This window comes from Thermobia domestica, chromosome 4, assembly GCF_964235325.1.
Source record: "Thermobia domestica chromosome 4, izTheDome1.hap1.1, whole genome shotgun sequence".
In the NCBI taxonomy this organism is placed as follows: domain Eukaryota; kingdom Metazoa; phylum Arthropoda; class Insecta; order Zygentoma; family Lepismatidae; genus Thermobia; species Thermobia domestica.
In genome coordinates, this window is record NC_137457.1 from 48,036,413 (window position 1) to 48,050,689 (window position 14,277).

The 14,277-nt window shown below is 34.7% G+C and overlaps 1 long non-coding RNA gene across 1 annotated transcript in view; it reads left to right on the forward strand.

The window, feature by feature from the left end:
- LOC145682749 (uncharacterized) overlaps positions 1-14,277 on the forward strand; it is a 1,030,881-nt gene that overhangs the window by 805,312 nt on the left and 211,292 nt on the right. Inside the window, exon 7 of the long non-coding RNA XR_014130952.1 lies at positions 4,570-4,593. This is a non-coding gene — a long non-coding RNA (uncharacterized LOC145682749). The remainder of the gene's footprint in view (positions 1-4,569; positions 4,594-14,277) is intronic.

Below are 14,277 nucleotides of genomic sequence, written 5' to 3' on the forward strand. Positions count from 1 at the left end.
AGAGAGAAAAGTTTTAAAATTTCCATTTCTGCACCAACATATGACTGAAGTGAGAAAAAAATATTTTAATGGACTGTCGTAAAAGCTGAGATATTTGACTTTCTTCAAATATTTCTGAATCTGGACAAGACGTACAAATTTGTTGGCAAGACAAGTAACAGTTAAAATTGAAAATACTTAATTTCGAGATACTATTTGCGTTACTGAAAGAGTTAAATAGACAAGAACTGAAGTATAACAAAATGTATTTTATCCATGATATTAGTTGAAAATTGAACAATATTGAAGTAGTTTCTTCTAGGTAGACGAACCAATGTTTCACCTCTCAATATATTCAACTTTATACTACTGAAGTGAGAAGCTTTGTCAGCCTTATGCATTTCTCTGATATATATCAGCAACAAGTTGGTGAAACAATTAATTATTAAATTTAAATGTTACAATTTTCTTCTTTATCCTACTTGCATATTCTTAGACATACTCATAATTTCTAATATATTTTGTATTTACCAACAAATATAAAATAATTCAAGTCTTTTCAAAATGTTTAGTATAATATCATACTACCATATTCATATTCAATCCTGGAAAGATAATTGAAAACGTTCATGTGACATACGGTGTTACGAAAAGTATGTTATCATATCTTGCTCTTATTATGCATACAAGCATTACGTGAAGAATATGGATTCTAAATTTGTTCTAAGATAAAGAAACATGACCTTTACATTTGCATTGGAAGGTGGATTTTATCTCATGGTATAAAATCTGTTGAGTGTACGTTTTACTCTTAGTATCTTTATCCCTACAACGTATGTTTTAAATTTTAAATGCATTATAACGGACGTACTCGACATTCGTCACTACTACATTGAAGAGAAGTATTTCATTAGCCATACAGTCAACATAGGGTGCAGGGGAAAAAACAACTGAGTCAAAAAAATCAAAAAATGAGGTTATGTTGGCAACAGATAGTGCATAGCTTATATTTTAACATGCCGAAACATGCAGGCAAACAGGCAACTCTGTCAAGAGATATAGCAGTCGAAAGGAATGTCATGCAGGGGAAGAAACAACTGCGTCAAGTTGGTACAGGCTAAGAAACAACTCAGTCCGCTAACTGCCGACGACTAACGCATGCATTGATAGGAAAATAACAGCCAGTGGAAATAACGATAAAAAACTAGCACTACTAAAAACAGGGAAAACTGTTAACGGAGAAAGCTCTTCACTTGAAACAAGCCGAATAGTTTTACAAGCTAAAACATAAAGCTAAGCAAGAATCTAGAAAATCGAATGAAGTGGAAGCTATATGTATTGATTTTGAAAAAAAAAAAAAAAACTTCCAACCCCAAACATATTAACTGGTGAAGTGTACTTCAGATGCCAGCTGACATTTTACATTTTTAACGTGCATGTACTGTCGAATGATGTTTCTGTGATGTACAAATATGACGAAACTACTGCAAAAAAAGGTGCGGATGATGTTGCGTCGATGCTTAGCCACTTCTTTGACATTTATTTAAGCAAATCTGTCAAGACATTATATATATTTGCAGACTCATGTGGTGGACAGAATAAAAACCACACAATCATTTCTTCATGTTCTTGCATTACGTTACTGTTATGTAAAATAAGTTTAACACTGTTGCTGTAACATTTCCAGTACGAGGCCAGTGACTAAAATATGGGTCTTATACCAAAAACTGCAAGAGCCGAAACACCAAAATGGGTGGAGGACAGTTCTTGAGGGATCACGAATGAAGCCAAGCCCTTTTTAAGTCATACAATGTGAGCAAATCTTGCTCAACGATTGGGACAACCTTTTGTCTTCTAAATTCTACAAAAAGAAATTTTGTTTTTCTGTCAGACCTGTGAAGCAACTGCGATTCACTAAGTCAAAGTCTCTATCAGTTGAGCATAGAAACACCTACAACGGAGCATTTTACACGTCTAACGTAAGGCAAACCGATGTTGAAATAGAAAAAGGGAAGAAGAGAGAAAGAAAAAATGTACTCCCCGTCGAAGTTTTGACTGTACCAGCCCAAAAGTAGGCCTACGTAGCTCCAATAGCCTTGACAAAAGAGAAGAGCAATGATCTTAAAGTGCTAATGAAATTCTGAGAGGAGGAAAGTTCAAAGGAATTTTATGAGAGTCTCCTTGCTGCCAATAAAACTGCTGCGGTCTTTCCAGATATTGATGTCCCAGATGCAGAATCCGATTTTTAAAAGGTTGGATAATAATCTTTTTACCTAGTGATTAGTTTTTGCACTGTTCTTACTTTAAAATAAAATTATAGACGACTTGTGGCCGAATAGTTTTACATTAATTTTCAATGAATATTAAGAACAAACCATAATCAAATCATAACTTGTCGGAATTCACAAAAGTAATGAAAGGTAACAATTACCCTTACAACAATCAAAGTTCATATGACAACAATAGTTTTAGCACAAGCAGCTATTATAAATTTGGTTCATTTACAGAGGATAACTACTGTATTTTGTGTGTGTGTGTGTTTTGCAGCATGCCACAAACAAAGCGCTAAATTCAAGAACTGTTCTAAATTCAAGAATTTTAGTAACTATGGGAGCAGTTTTATTTTTAGTTTCATCAAGTAGAATCTTTTACGTGTAATGCTGTATCTTATTCTGTTTTGTATGTTCAATCCTTAAAAAGGCTTTAAAAACATAATCTTATTTACAGTTTATAAATATACAGGGGAAAAAACAACTCAGTCCCTGTTCACTAATATAAAAGCAATCATACCTATGTTGTTAATATATTTTATGCAGTAATTATTTAAAAACATAATAACAATGCATCAACATGCAAAAAGGAACCGTAACCATTTTCGTAAAAATTCTGTGTTTTATGTGAAAACGTTTTAAACTTTGTTTTTGCTCTCCTGTAAAATTTCAGTTTTGTGACTCAGTTGGTTTTTCCCCTGTGCCCTTCAAAAATTATCTCAATCTAAGGTACGGCCTTTTTAAATACATTCAGAACTTCATAAAGGCCTTACTTTGGATGTTATATACCTTAACGTGAAAGCATCTAATTTGCCCAAGGAATGTCCAAAATCTGATAAAAATCACTTCCAGTGTGATCACCTTAATTGCACCATGTCACCACTAGTACTATCCAGTGTTCCTTCTTTCTAATTGAGCTCGACGTTTGTACTTTGATAAAATGGCTTCCACACACATCGATGATTATGTGGATGCTGAGAATATTGTAGGTGTGCTTGGTGAACTATCAGTATTTGACTTAAGTCACATTGATTTAGAAGGAGATGAAGATCAAGACTTTCTGTTAGGATGGAGTGGCGGAGAAAGCAAAACTAGTTCTGGGTTGGGTGATGTTAATCCTTGTTGCTGGATGATCCATGTGCAGGTTCATCACATAGGAATGTACAAGAAAGTGAGAGAACGTGGTCCACTCGTGAGGTCCAACCGTATTTTCCAGTTTGCAAAGAAACTGTAGTGTTTATCGCTGGTCTTGATCCTTCATGTACTCCGTTAGATTGTTTTTCTACTTTGTTTGGAGCAGATATGTTCAAACACGTGGAAATAGAAACAAATCTTTATGCTGCTTATAAAATGGAATTACTGCATCGTCAAGGAAAATTTAAACCACGTTCTGAATGGCCAGTCAAAAAGACTATTTCTAATTAGGACATTTTTATAGTAGTGAGAAGAGAATGATATGTATTATATGTGCTAAATATTATGATATAATTACCAACAGTACATTGGCAATTTTTTGGCAATAAGATGATACTTGTATGGTTTCAGTCATAAAATACCATTTTTGTAAACCTTTTTATACTTTCGAGAAGGTAAAGATCCATCCTTTCAAAGACTAGTTACAGACATTTTCATTGGTCGAGAGAACTAAGATAGGGGCTAAAACACCAGAAAAACCTCCACAGGCATAACATAAAACCTAAGGCCTCGCCTGTGGGCTAAAATACGAACAACGTACGGCGTACGGGCATAGTGCCATTAATGTTATAACTAAATTTGTAATGTAAAGAAGGAAATATTCATAAAGTCATTTTGTAGTTGATATATCGATTGCAATACATTAATCTCATTGGCAACACTACTGCAGTAGAATGCAGCGTATGCCCAAAAGCTTTGACAGTGCTTCTTCGTATTTACTTTTTTGACTCACATGAAAAAATATACAGTTAAGGGTGATTGTGATAGTATCATACTTTGGCATTTATAGTCTCAAGAATGACATTCATTACAGGATTCTAGTATGTTTAATTCATAATGATAACATTTTATTGTTTGGAAAATGTTGCTACCATGTTCTGTGTTGCAGATATGATTGTGATTTATCAGATTGTGTTTTAATATTATTATATGCCCAAAATATAGGTACTCCCTTCACGATACTTAATAATACAATTATATGTATACAATCATCCTTTTTTAGAAAGAACCTCGTACCTCATCTTGTTACAGTACTCATTTTGTTATCGATATATTGAGAAATTATGTATTTGATAATTTCATTTAAGACAAAGTGGTACTAAACGTACAATTCTCATAATTTCAGGGCATGGCCGAAGAGGTTTGTCAGGTAAGAATTGTTTAAGTACACTTATTCTTTTTTGATAAATCTATCCTAGCTATGCCACTAGGATTTGCGATTGTGTTCTATTGATAACCGTGAACGTGCAGCTATTAAAGATAACTGACGAACGAAACAAAAAACTTCTTCGCACTCTTAAATTAGAATATCCTTTTGCATTTTAGATTAAAATTCAAGGTTCACCCCTTCAAGCCTCTTTTGGTATATGAAAATCATATTTTAGATTTTCTCATGTCTTGTGAATCGGATTTGTTTATATAATGAACTTCGTGGGGGAAATTGTGTAAATTATGATATTTCACATCGTATATAATTTGTAGCCTATCTATATAGGATCGTTTTGCACCAACACGAACTATCACCAGTCATTTGCATGCGGTTATTATTATATATTATTTTTGCTCCTAAAGCGAGCTCCGGCGGTCAAGAATATCCTTTTCCTCAACATCATGATGTAAAAAATCTTAAATGCATTAATTCTATGAATTTAGATGGCAACTGTCGTCGATCATTGGAAAGTATGGGAGATCTATGAAATAAAGTAAATAGACACGGATCATTTTGTTATACAAATACATGGCGAACGCATTCTATCTCATCAAAAACAGTTATTGTCTCATATATACGGTTAAAAGAACACTCTGATTGACTAAATTAAAACGATCTCAACGATTTATCCGTTTACAAGCGACATCTCCTTCATCGCCTGCGTGGCGAAGTCGGAATAACACCCGCCCAGTAATCATAAGATTGGTGTTTCGAGCCTCCTTCGTTGTACTTTTCTGGTACTATTTTAGTGTTTTTAGACTCACCTTAAGGTAACCAAATCACACGTAAAGGTGATTTAATATATTTTGTGGTTCATTGGCGTTTTGTCGCGTCAGAAGATGCTGTCTACAATGGAGTGAGCAGGGAGGGTCGGTGGGTCAAAGTGCGTCGTGGTGAGTGGTCGGGAAAGATGCAAGGGCTCGGGAAAACGGGTTTTTGAAAAAAAACTCGTTTTTTTCTGCTTCGCTTTTTTGCTTGGGAAATTTTGGGCTTTTTTGAAAAGTTTGCTTTAAACTGATAAAGCAGACTTTGTTTCGCTTCTCTGCAACAAAAAACTGGTTTAGTTAGTGGTTGATGCAAATAATAATATGAAACCTCGAAAATAAACCATGAATTACAAAAAGATATTTTTTAAATTCTTAACATATTTACATTATGAATTCCAAACGATTAACCAATATATGTAATAATATTTATACAATAAGTACTTAAAAATGATACACAATATATATACAATACTCTTATATACAATAAGTACTTAAAAATGATACACAAACAACTAACAAAATTTTATGTAGCATTTTTACTTCAAAATATCACAACCCTCTTTTTTTGGGAAAATAAAGAAAAACATGAAAGAAATCTGCACATCAAGAGCTTCGTTTCGGGTGGTTCTGTATATTCTTGAAATATGTCAGTTAAATTTTTATTTTCATATACATTGTATGAATATTCCGAACCAATTTTTCACTGATTGATCAGATACGTAATAATCTGTTACCACCTATCAGGTGCTTCGGATCTGCGAAATCGGTAAAGTTCCAAATTGTGTAATGCACTGACTGTTCCTTAACACTAGAAGCACGAAGCAATCATTTTGACTGCTTCAAGAAACATAATTTCGTATCACTTCTGTAATGTTTTCGCTAAGGCCCTGAAATTCATTGACTTTTAATATTTTTGTGCCCACTTTTTGATAGCATTAATAATAAGTTTATGCTTCTTTTTACAGGGGCGCTATTGTCAGTTATACCTAGAAGCACGAAGCAGTCATTTTGACTGCCTTATAAAGATTATAGGAAATTAGTGTTTCTGTTTGTAAGTTATATATGGCAGTATTAAATATTTCTTATTTTTAGACAAAAGAAAAATTGAAACCTTTATTCATTGTAATTTAAGAGAGAAAAATTAAGATAACTTGTTGTTTTATTAGGCGTATTGCTATACATAGTTCCAACTATAACTTCATTTTTTTGTGTGTTATAAGATATTTCTCAGTGTTTTATGGTCGTTAAACAAATTAGTTCAGATACATGCGGCCAATATCTACATGTTACTGTGAACTTGGAGTTGTTTGACCTGAACCATGTACATTGACATTTTACGATGAGAACTCAAGAAATACTTCGAATTTTACATCATGTCTTAGAAGATGAATCTGAGGATTCGAGTGAAGGGTATGGAAACTGGAGTGATTTTGAACCTGAAGAGAACATTTTATATTCAAGTGATGAAGGAGAGAAACACAGCGATGGAGATAACAACGCCAGTAGTGGTGACAGTTTTATTGCTCCAGATGGAACATTTTAGAAAAAAATGGATTTGTGACAAGGTAACGTTGGACGTACATCTAAGCAGAATTGTTCGTGAAGTTCCAGGACCGACAAATTTTGCCAAGTGGCAAGTGTCTGAGGAAAAATGTAGTAGTGCTTTTAGTTTACTATTTGATAAATCTATGATGAGGCATATCCTAAAGTGCGCCGTTTCTGAAGCCTATAGGCAACTACAGTCAGCAATATGGACTTTTAACTCTTTCAAAACTACAGTCTTATTTCGGCTTTATTATTTATGGAGGTGTTTCGGCATTTCCCAGTGGGGTTTTGTGGGAAAGATCAACAGAGCCATAATTTATTGGAAAATAATGAGTAGGGATAGGTTCTGTGAAATAAAACGGTACTTGATACTTGATGAAAAGGCTCAAGATCTGCATCACGTCAAGGGAACAAATTCGCACTCGAGTCGGAACTGTGGGATGATTTTATTGAGAACAGCATAAAATGTTACAAACCACATGACAACGTGAACTTGACGAGCAAATTTATCCTACAAAAGTGAGAGTTCGATTTCTGCAATATATATCAAATTATCCCGATAAATTTGGCATCAAAATTTGGTTACTAGCTGACGTACAATTACTCTATCCTCAATGGCTTTTCATATCTAGGCAATTATTTGTAACTTGTGTCCAGTTTGATAAATCCTTTTACTGGAAAAGGAATAAATGTGACAAATGTAATAACTTCTTCACAACAAGGAAACTAGCTGAAAGACCTGTATCACTGTGATGTTTACCGCGATCAGAGTAGTAATGAATTAGCTGTCTACAAATGTAAAATCAACAAAAGTGTCTGTGTGTTGAGTTCCATGCGTGAGTCAGTGTCAATTTTCAGGACATTATAAGAAAAAAGAAACGAAACTATAACGTATTATAATCATATGAAGTTTAGTGTAGACATCGTGGATCAAATGGTGAAGAAACACAAAGTGAGTTGTGCGTATTGATTCCTGGAAGATGTACAGAGAAGCTACTAGAAAGAAAATCAGTAGGTGACAATATCTCTTACGTTTTTTCGAAGATTTGATTGTTAATGTTACTGCGCGTCCACACACAAGCGAAAAATGTCAAGAACCATTGTGTAAAAAAGAAAAGAAAACAGATGACATACAATGCTACAAATGTCGAAAGTATGTTTGTGGACAGTGTGTACTGTAGAGATCCGAAAGCGAATTATCTGCTCCAAGTGTGGGTGACTTTGTGATGGTCTTCTAAGAAGATATTTTAGAAGGATATCATAGTAAATATTATTTTACAATCAAATTTAAAACCTAAAAGTGACAGTAATCTCTTGTTTCTTTTATTATTTTAGAAATACTGATATTAAATTTATTACATTAATAAATATTTTTAATATTACATATTAATGCCCTTAGTGTTTATAAATAAAAACAATAAAAATAAAGAATAGGCTTTCTAAGCTTACTTTTAGATGTGTCTCATTGAGAATGTCAATAAAATAGTCATCTTGTGTCACCATTCTTTTCTATTTTAGTCAAAAACAGAAAGCAGTCAATTTGACTGATTCGTGCTTCTAGGGGGTTCAAAATATCCGTGCTTCTAGTGTTAAGCTTGTTCAGGATCGGGAAAGTATCGAATTTTCTGTTCATGGATCATATACGTAATAAACGGTTCATCTGAGCTTATGGATTCCTAAGCTGTAGAATATATAACCATCATCACGGTTTACCGAGTCCTGAAGGTATTTGAATTTTTAACAAGAAAATTCAACATATCGTTACGAAACTTTTACTTATTTATTTTTTTTATTTTATTTTTACAAAAAAAAACTATGGAATATATTTTAAAAAAGTGGAAAAACCAGTCACTGCTGCAGTTCACAAGAAAGACGAAAAATTGACTGTAATAATTATCGAGGCATTTCTCTTAACATTCTATTAATATGATTGACCCCATACGTAGATGAAATTTTGGAGATTGTCAGTGTGGATTTAGGCGAAATCGACCAGATATTTACCATTCGACAAATACCCGAAAAGAAATGGGAATATGGTGAAACATGGTCGCTTAGGCTGAGGGAAAAAGGCAGACTGAAATTGTTTGAGAATAAAATTCTGGAACGAATATTTGGACCCAAGAGGAACGGGAATGAGGAATGGCGGAATCTTCATAAGGAACAAATACAATATTTATACGGTTTACCAAACATCGTTAGAGTCATCAAGTCTAGGAGGCTAAGGTGGGCAGGTCATGTAGACAGAATGGAAGAAATTAGGAACGCTTTCAAAGTATTAACTGGAAAACCAATCGGGAAACATCCATTATGAAAACCTAGGCCCAGATGGGAGGACAAATTACGATGAATCTAGCAGAAATAGGAATGCAGAGTAGAAACTGGATTGAATTGGATAAAGGGAATACGGACAAAATCTCGCGGGCGAAACTTCGGATGTAAAAATTCAGATATTATTTCATACTTTCATAAATATTATTAGATTTTGTTAGAATTTCCTAAGGTCAGCGTCAAAATTAAGTAAAATCCATCCCAGGTTCAAACCCCATATATGTTGCAAATTTGATAGGGACTAATCCAGTAGTTCGAGAGTTATTAAGTCACAAACGCAACCACTTTCATTTTTATGTATTTCTATATGTCTCCACCTTCCCCTCCCTGTACCTGTCAAAGTGGAATGATAAAAGACATCCAAGATCGAGATTGGTCTCGTGGTTCAAGAGTTATTAAGTTTTATTTATATTTAAATATATCACAGTCATTTTCATTGTGCCGCCAAATGAAATTTTAAAATAAATCCCAGCCACAAACCTCATCTATATTGAAAAATTCATCGAGATTGGTCGAGTGGCTCAAGAGATATGATGTCCAAAAAAATAGTCATTTTCATTTTTATATAGGATAGATTTTCAAAGCACGCGTTAGAATGTTTCTTATCATTATTTAAAATGCAATTATGTGGTATTGCAAAACACATACAAGCAGCAATAGGGTACTCAACATCGATGAAATCGTCGCGACGACGTTTTTACGGACGACATTGGGTCTAGGTCAAAACCCCCTTGTGTGGGGGTTATGACCGTTTGTGTGGGCGTTTTGACATTTCTTGAGTGTGGGTGTTTAGGCTGTGGGGGTTTTGACCAGTTCCCACGACGACATTTCCTCCACGCGAGATTACGTCCTGCGTAGTTTAGACCAGGCGAGATTCTGTGTCACGAGATCAGGACCGCGAGGTTTTGGCCAGGCGAGATTTTGGGATGACGAGATTTTGGGACGCGAGGTTTTGGCCGGCGAGATTTTCGCCCTCAGTTTTGGGTAGGCGAGGTTTTGGTCTGCGAGGTTTTGGCCAGGCGAGGTTTTGTACCCGAAACTGGATAAGGACAGAAGTCAATGGACAGCTTTTGTCCTAGAGAGAAAGAGAGAGAGAGAGAATACATTTAAGTTAAGCACAACTGTACAACAAAAATGGGTGAGTGGTTAGCTTTGGCGCTTCTATCGTGAAGCATTCCACCCCGCATTGGCCCATTTTCACAAAAGTTTTTCTTAATTCCATCTGTGAATGTAGAGATAGTGCGCGTATTGTGAGTACTGGCCGACTTCCTCCCTAATCGTTCTTAAATCTTTGTTCTTGCTAATTACCAGCAGTGGTGGATTTGCGAAAAGGGTTAGGGTGGGGATATCTTTCGGATTGAAGTCTCTACCCCGAAATTACGGAATTTAAAAAACTAACTAAACATTAGTTTTGCCTTTATTCATAAACATCAAGCTGTCCTCAAATAAAAAATTAGGAATTTTCAGAAAAACTAAGCATTAATAAGAAACAACTCTCCCAAAATTCCTTTCTAAATCCGCCACTGATTATCAGTATAAAATGGTCTTAAAGGTTGTATCTGGAAGATTATACCTGAATATACAAACGATCCGAAATATTTGTTATGTTTGTACTCATAAACGTATCCAACTCTTAAATAAATGTTAGGAATTTTTAGAAAAAAACAACACACATTATTAAGAAAAAAACCTCCGAAATATTTTTCTAAATCCGATGCTGATTATTTCTATTAAATGGTATTCATGATTGTTTTAGGAAGATTATAAAATCATTGCACAGCTACAGTGTAACGGAATTGTGGATGTATGCTTTTACGAATATATTGACAAACGTTCGTTCTGACTGAAATATCAAGAACCATAAGATTAATTATGTGCTAGAAGCTTGAGCACTAAGCTCTAAGAAGTGAAACACGGATGACTAAAAAGAAATTCTCTAGAGAGGAAAAAATGTCGATAATTCAGAAGTTTTAATCAAGTTAAATAGCTTTTAAATTGCCCTCAAATACGACGTATTTTATTTTTACTTTAATTCATAAATCATGATGCTGAATTCCAGAGCAAAATATGGCATTCAGGTAATGGAATCTTACTTAGCTTTAGATTATACTATAAGAAAGCTATTTAAACCATGGAAATGAAAAAAGCCAAAATTTTCAAAATTATCGTTTTTTCCAAAAGCCGGCATTTTATTTCCAAAGAAACATCGATTCAGAAAAGCCGGCTTTTTGCATCTCTAGTGGTGGGTGACGGTGGGTTGTGTGTCGCAGTGGGACACGGTGGATCATGGCTCGCAGTGTGTCACATGCTGTTGACCCACTCCCAACGACCCACACCAACTCTGAATTTTGCACCACATAGAAAATGAAAGACCAAAAATTGCATGATCACCGTATTCTGTTGTTTTACCACAGGCAACGGAAGAACGCGCGAATAGTGTTTATGATTTTTACTGTCCTCCATGTTTCTGTGTTTTTCTAAATCTTCTCAAAGAATTAGTGGAAAAACTGTAAATGTGAGTAAAACGCGTAAAAACAGGAAACGAATTACTGATGAAGGTTGGGTAAATTAATTACCTTGAAAGGATATTAAAGTGCCCTGAAACACAGGATTCCAATCAATATAAGTATCTGTCCAATGCCGTACCGTGAAAAAACAGGGCCCGATGCGAGAGCATATGGGAGCGCCTAGGCACATATGATTTGCAAATTTAAAATTGACTTCTCTGGACTATTCTTTCTGCATAATACTTTACTATTTTACCATGATTGAAATCAGAAAGTTTCACCATTATTACATCGGATTCGTAAAAGTGTGTAATTGCTGAATTCACTACAGCTCCATTTTTCCTTCCCCCAGAACAGTGATGTCTTAGAGTAGTAGCTTAAGCGTTAGTTTCGTAACGTTGGGGACGATTCCGGGTGTGGTAATTCAGTAAATTTTACAATCTACAAAACTGATATTTCTGATGTGTAGTAACATGAAAGATATTCCATTTTTCTGGGTCTTAGATTTGAGACAACTTCCTTTACAGGTGAAACGCCAATAACACAAAATTACATCATCTGTATCAACCTTCGTAACTGTCTGGCAAGCAACGTGTTTGGACAACCATTGATGAACACATAAGGGCTAAACACGTATTCACTGTTGTAGTAGAGCCCAAAATAAGTACCGTTCGAAGCTGTGCACAAATTTCTAATAGTGATCGAACTTACAATAGGGATCGCTGGTCACGAGAATGATTCTATTTAAGATGTCACATCACCTTTCTACCTAGAAGAAGGGCGAAACAAAATGCATTACTGTTATCAGTTATCAAATATATATATTCCTTTTCTTGTCATAAAATGATAATTCTGTCTGTAAATCCGTAAACGTAATAATATTATTGCGTTGATCTGTAAGCTTAAGAAACATCTGACACACTCTATATCTTTTCTGTTCCTATGTATACCATCGACTATGTTGCTATTTCTTTCCATTGCGGTAGTAATAATAATAATAATAATAAATAATAATAATAATAATAATAATAATAATAATAATAATAATAATAATAATAATAATAATAAAGGAATAACATAATTACAATACCAATTTATAATCATTATCTTCGAATTCAGAAAAATACTAACTACCACGACGGAATTTCAACCCAAGTAGCTGCAATGAGAGTTTCCTGCTTTCACATTTTTTTAAAACAAATCACCCCAAGCGGAGTATTGTTCACCACTGACACCTCATATGCTTTCGACATATTCCAAAAAGTACAGGAACATGAACACAGAAACACTGAGGACAATTAAATTTCCGACATTGCTCTTCAAAGGAATTCGAACTCCTAGTAGATTGTTCCCCGTGATCAGAAGCCGAATACCCGGGATCACTCAGTCAGTGCCACCGGTTCAATTTGCAACAAACTCCTCATATGAATATAAGAAAATAATATAGTAGTTATGGAACATAAACAAAGAAATGTATTTTGGAAATTAAACATTGTGGTAAAGACGAAATTTAATGTATGATATGACTATCCCTGCAACTGATGACCAGCGTCGTAACTTAGATTCTGTTCTGGGGGGCCTTTGGCGTGGGAGACCCGAGTTCAATTCCCTGCTGGAGGTCATTTGGTTCGGATAACACGTTAATCAATAGGACCACGTCTCGTATTGCCTCGCTGCCGAACGGGACATTAAACTCAAAATCAACTCAACTCTTTTCTGGAGTGGCAAGCATTAATGAGCTTATTTAGCACCCTAGAAAAAGTTGATTTCTAATTATTAGGCCCACTCTCTCCAACAAATTCTTAATACTTAATGGCTTACCGGAGCCGGTGGGCCCTTCCGCACGGCAAGGTCCTCGATTCCGTTATTTACTCTCGGGGCCCATTCCATAAATTGCATAATTATTAATTGGACAATATTGATAAATCTCAAAGCCATACGAATAAATATTACTGAAATGGGTCCAAGGTTATTTTTTTCTTTTTAACTTTTGTGTGCTCTTTTGTTTATATAATGTAGCTACCCTATTCCATCCTTCATTTTTTATTTCATGTTCGTTTCGTTCATGTTCGTTCATGTTCATAAGTTACGGCTCTGCCGATGACGTAGGCTCAACTTGACGAATATTTCGTGATACTTTCTTCATTGAGCAACGTCTATATAACTTGTTTTTTTGAGCTAAAAAACGAGGAAATCTCGGGTAAATCATTAAGACACTGACACAACTTGCTTATACTTTCTTATTTATATTTGGTTTATATATGTTTGTTTTTGTTATATTTGAATATCTTGTCTATATTTTTCCATGAAAAGAATTTTAATTAGTTATTAGTTTTGGTGCAAGGTTAAGTGGCGAGGTAAGTGAGTGGTTAGCACATTTCACTTCTGTTCGGTTTACCGGGTTCGAATACCGGTGAGGCTGAAATTTTTTCAACTGTTGCTGTCACAAATTTCAATTTCAATGAATACTGAATGTG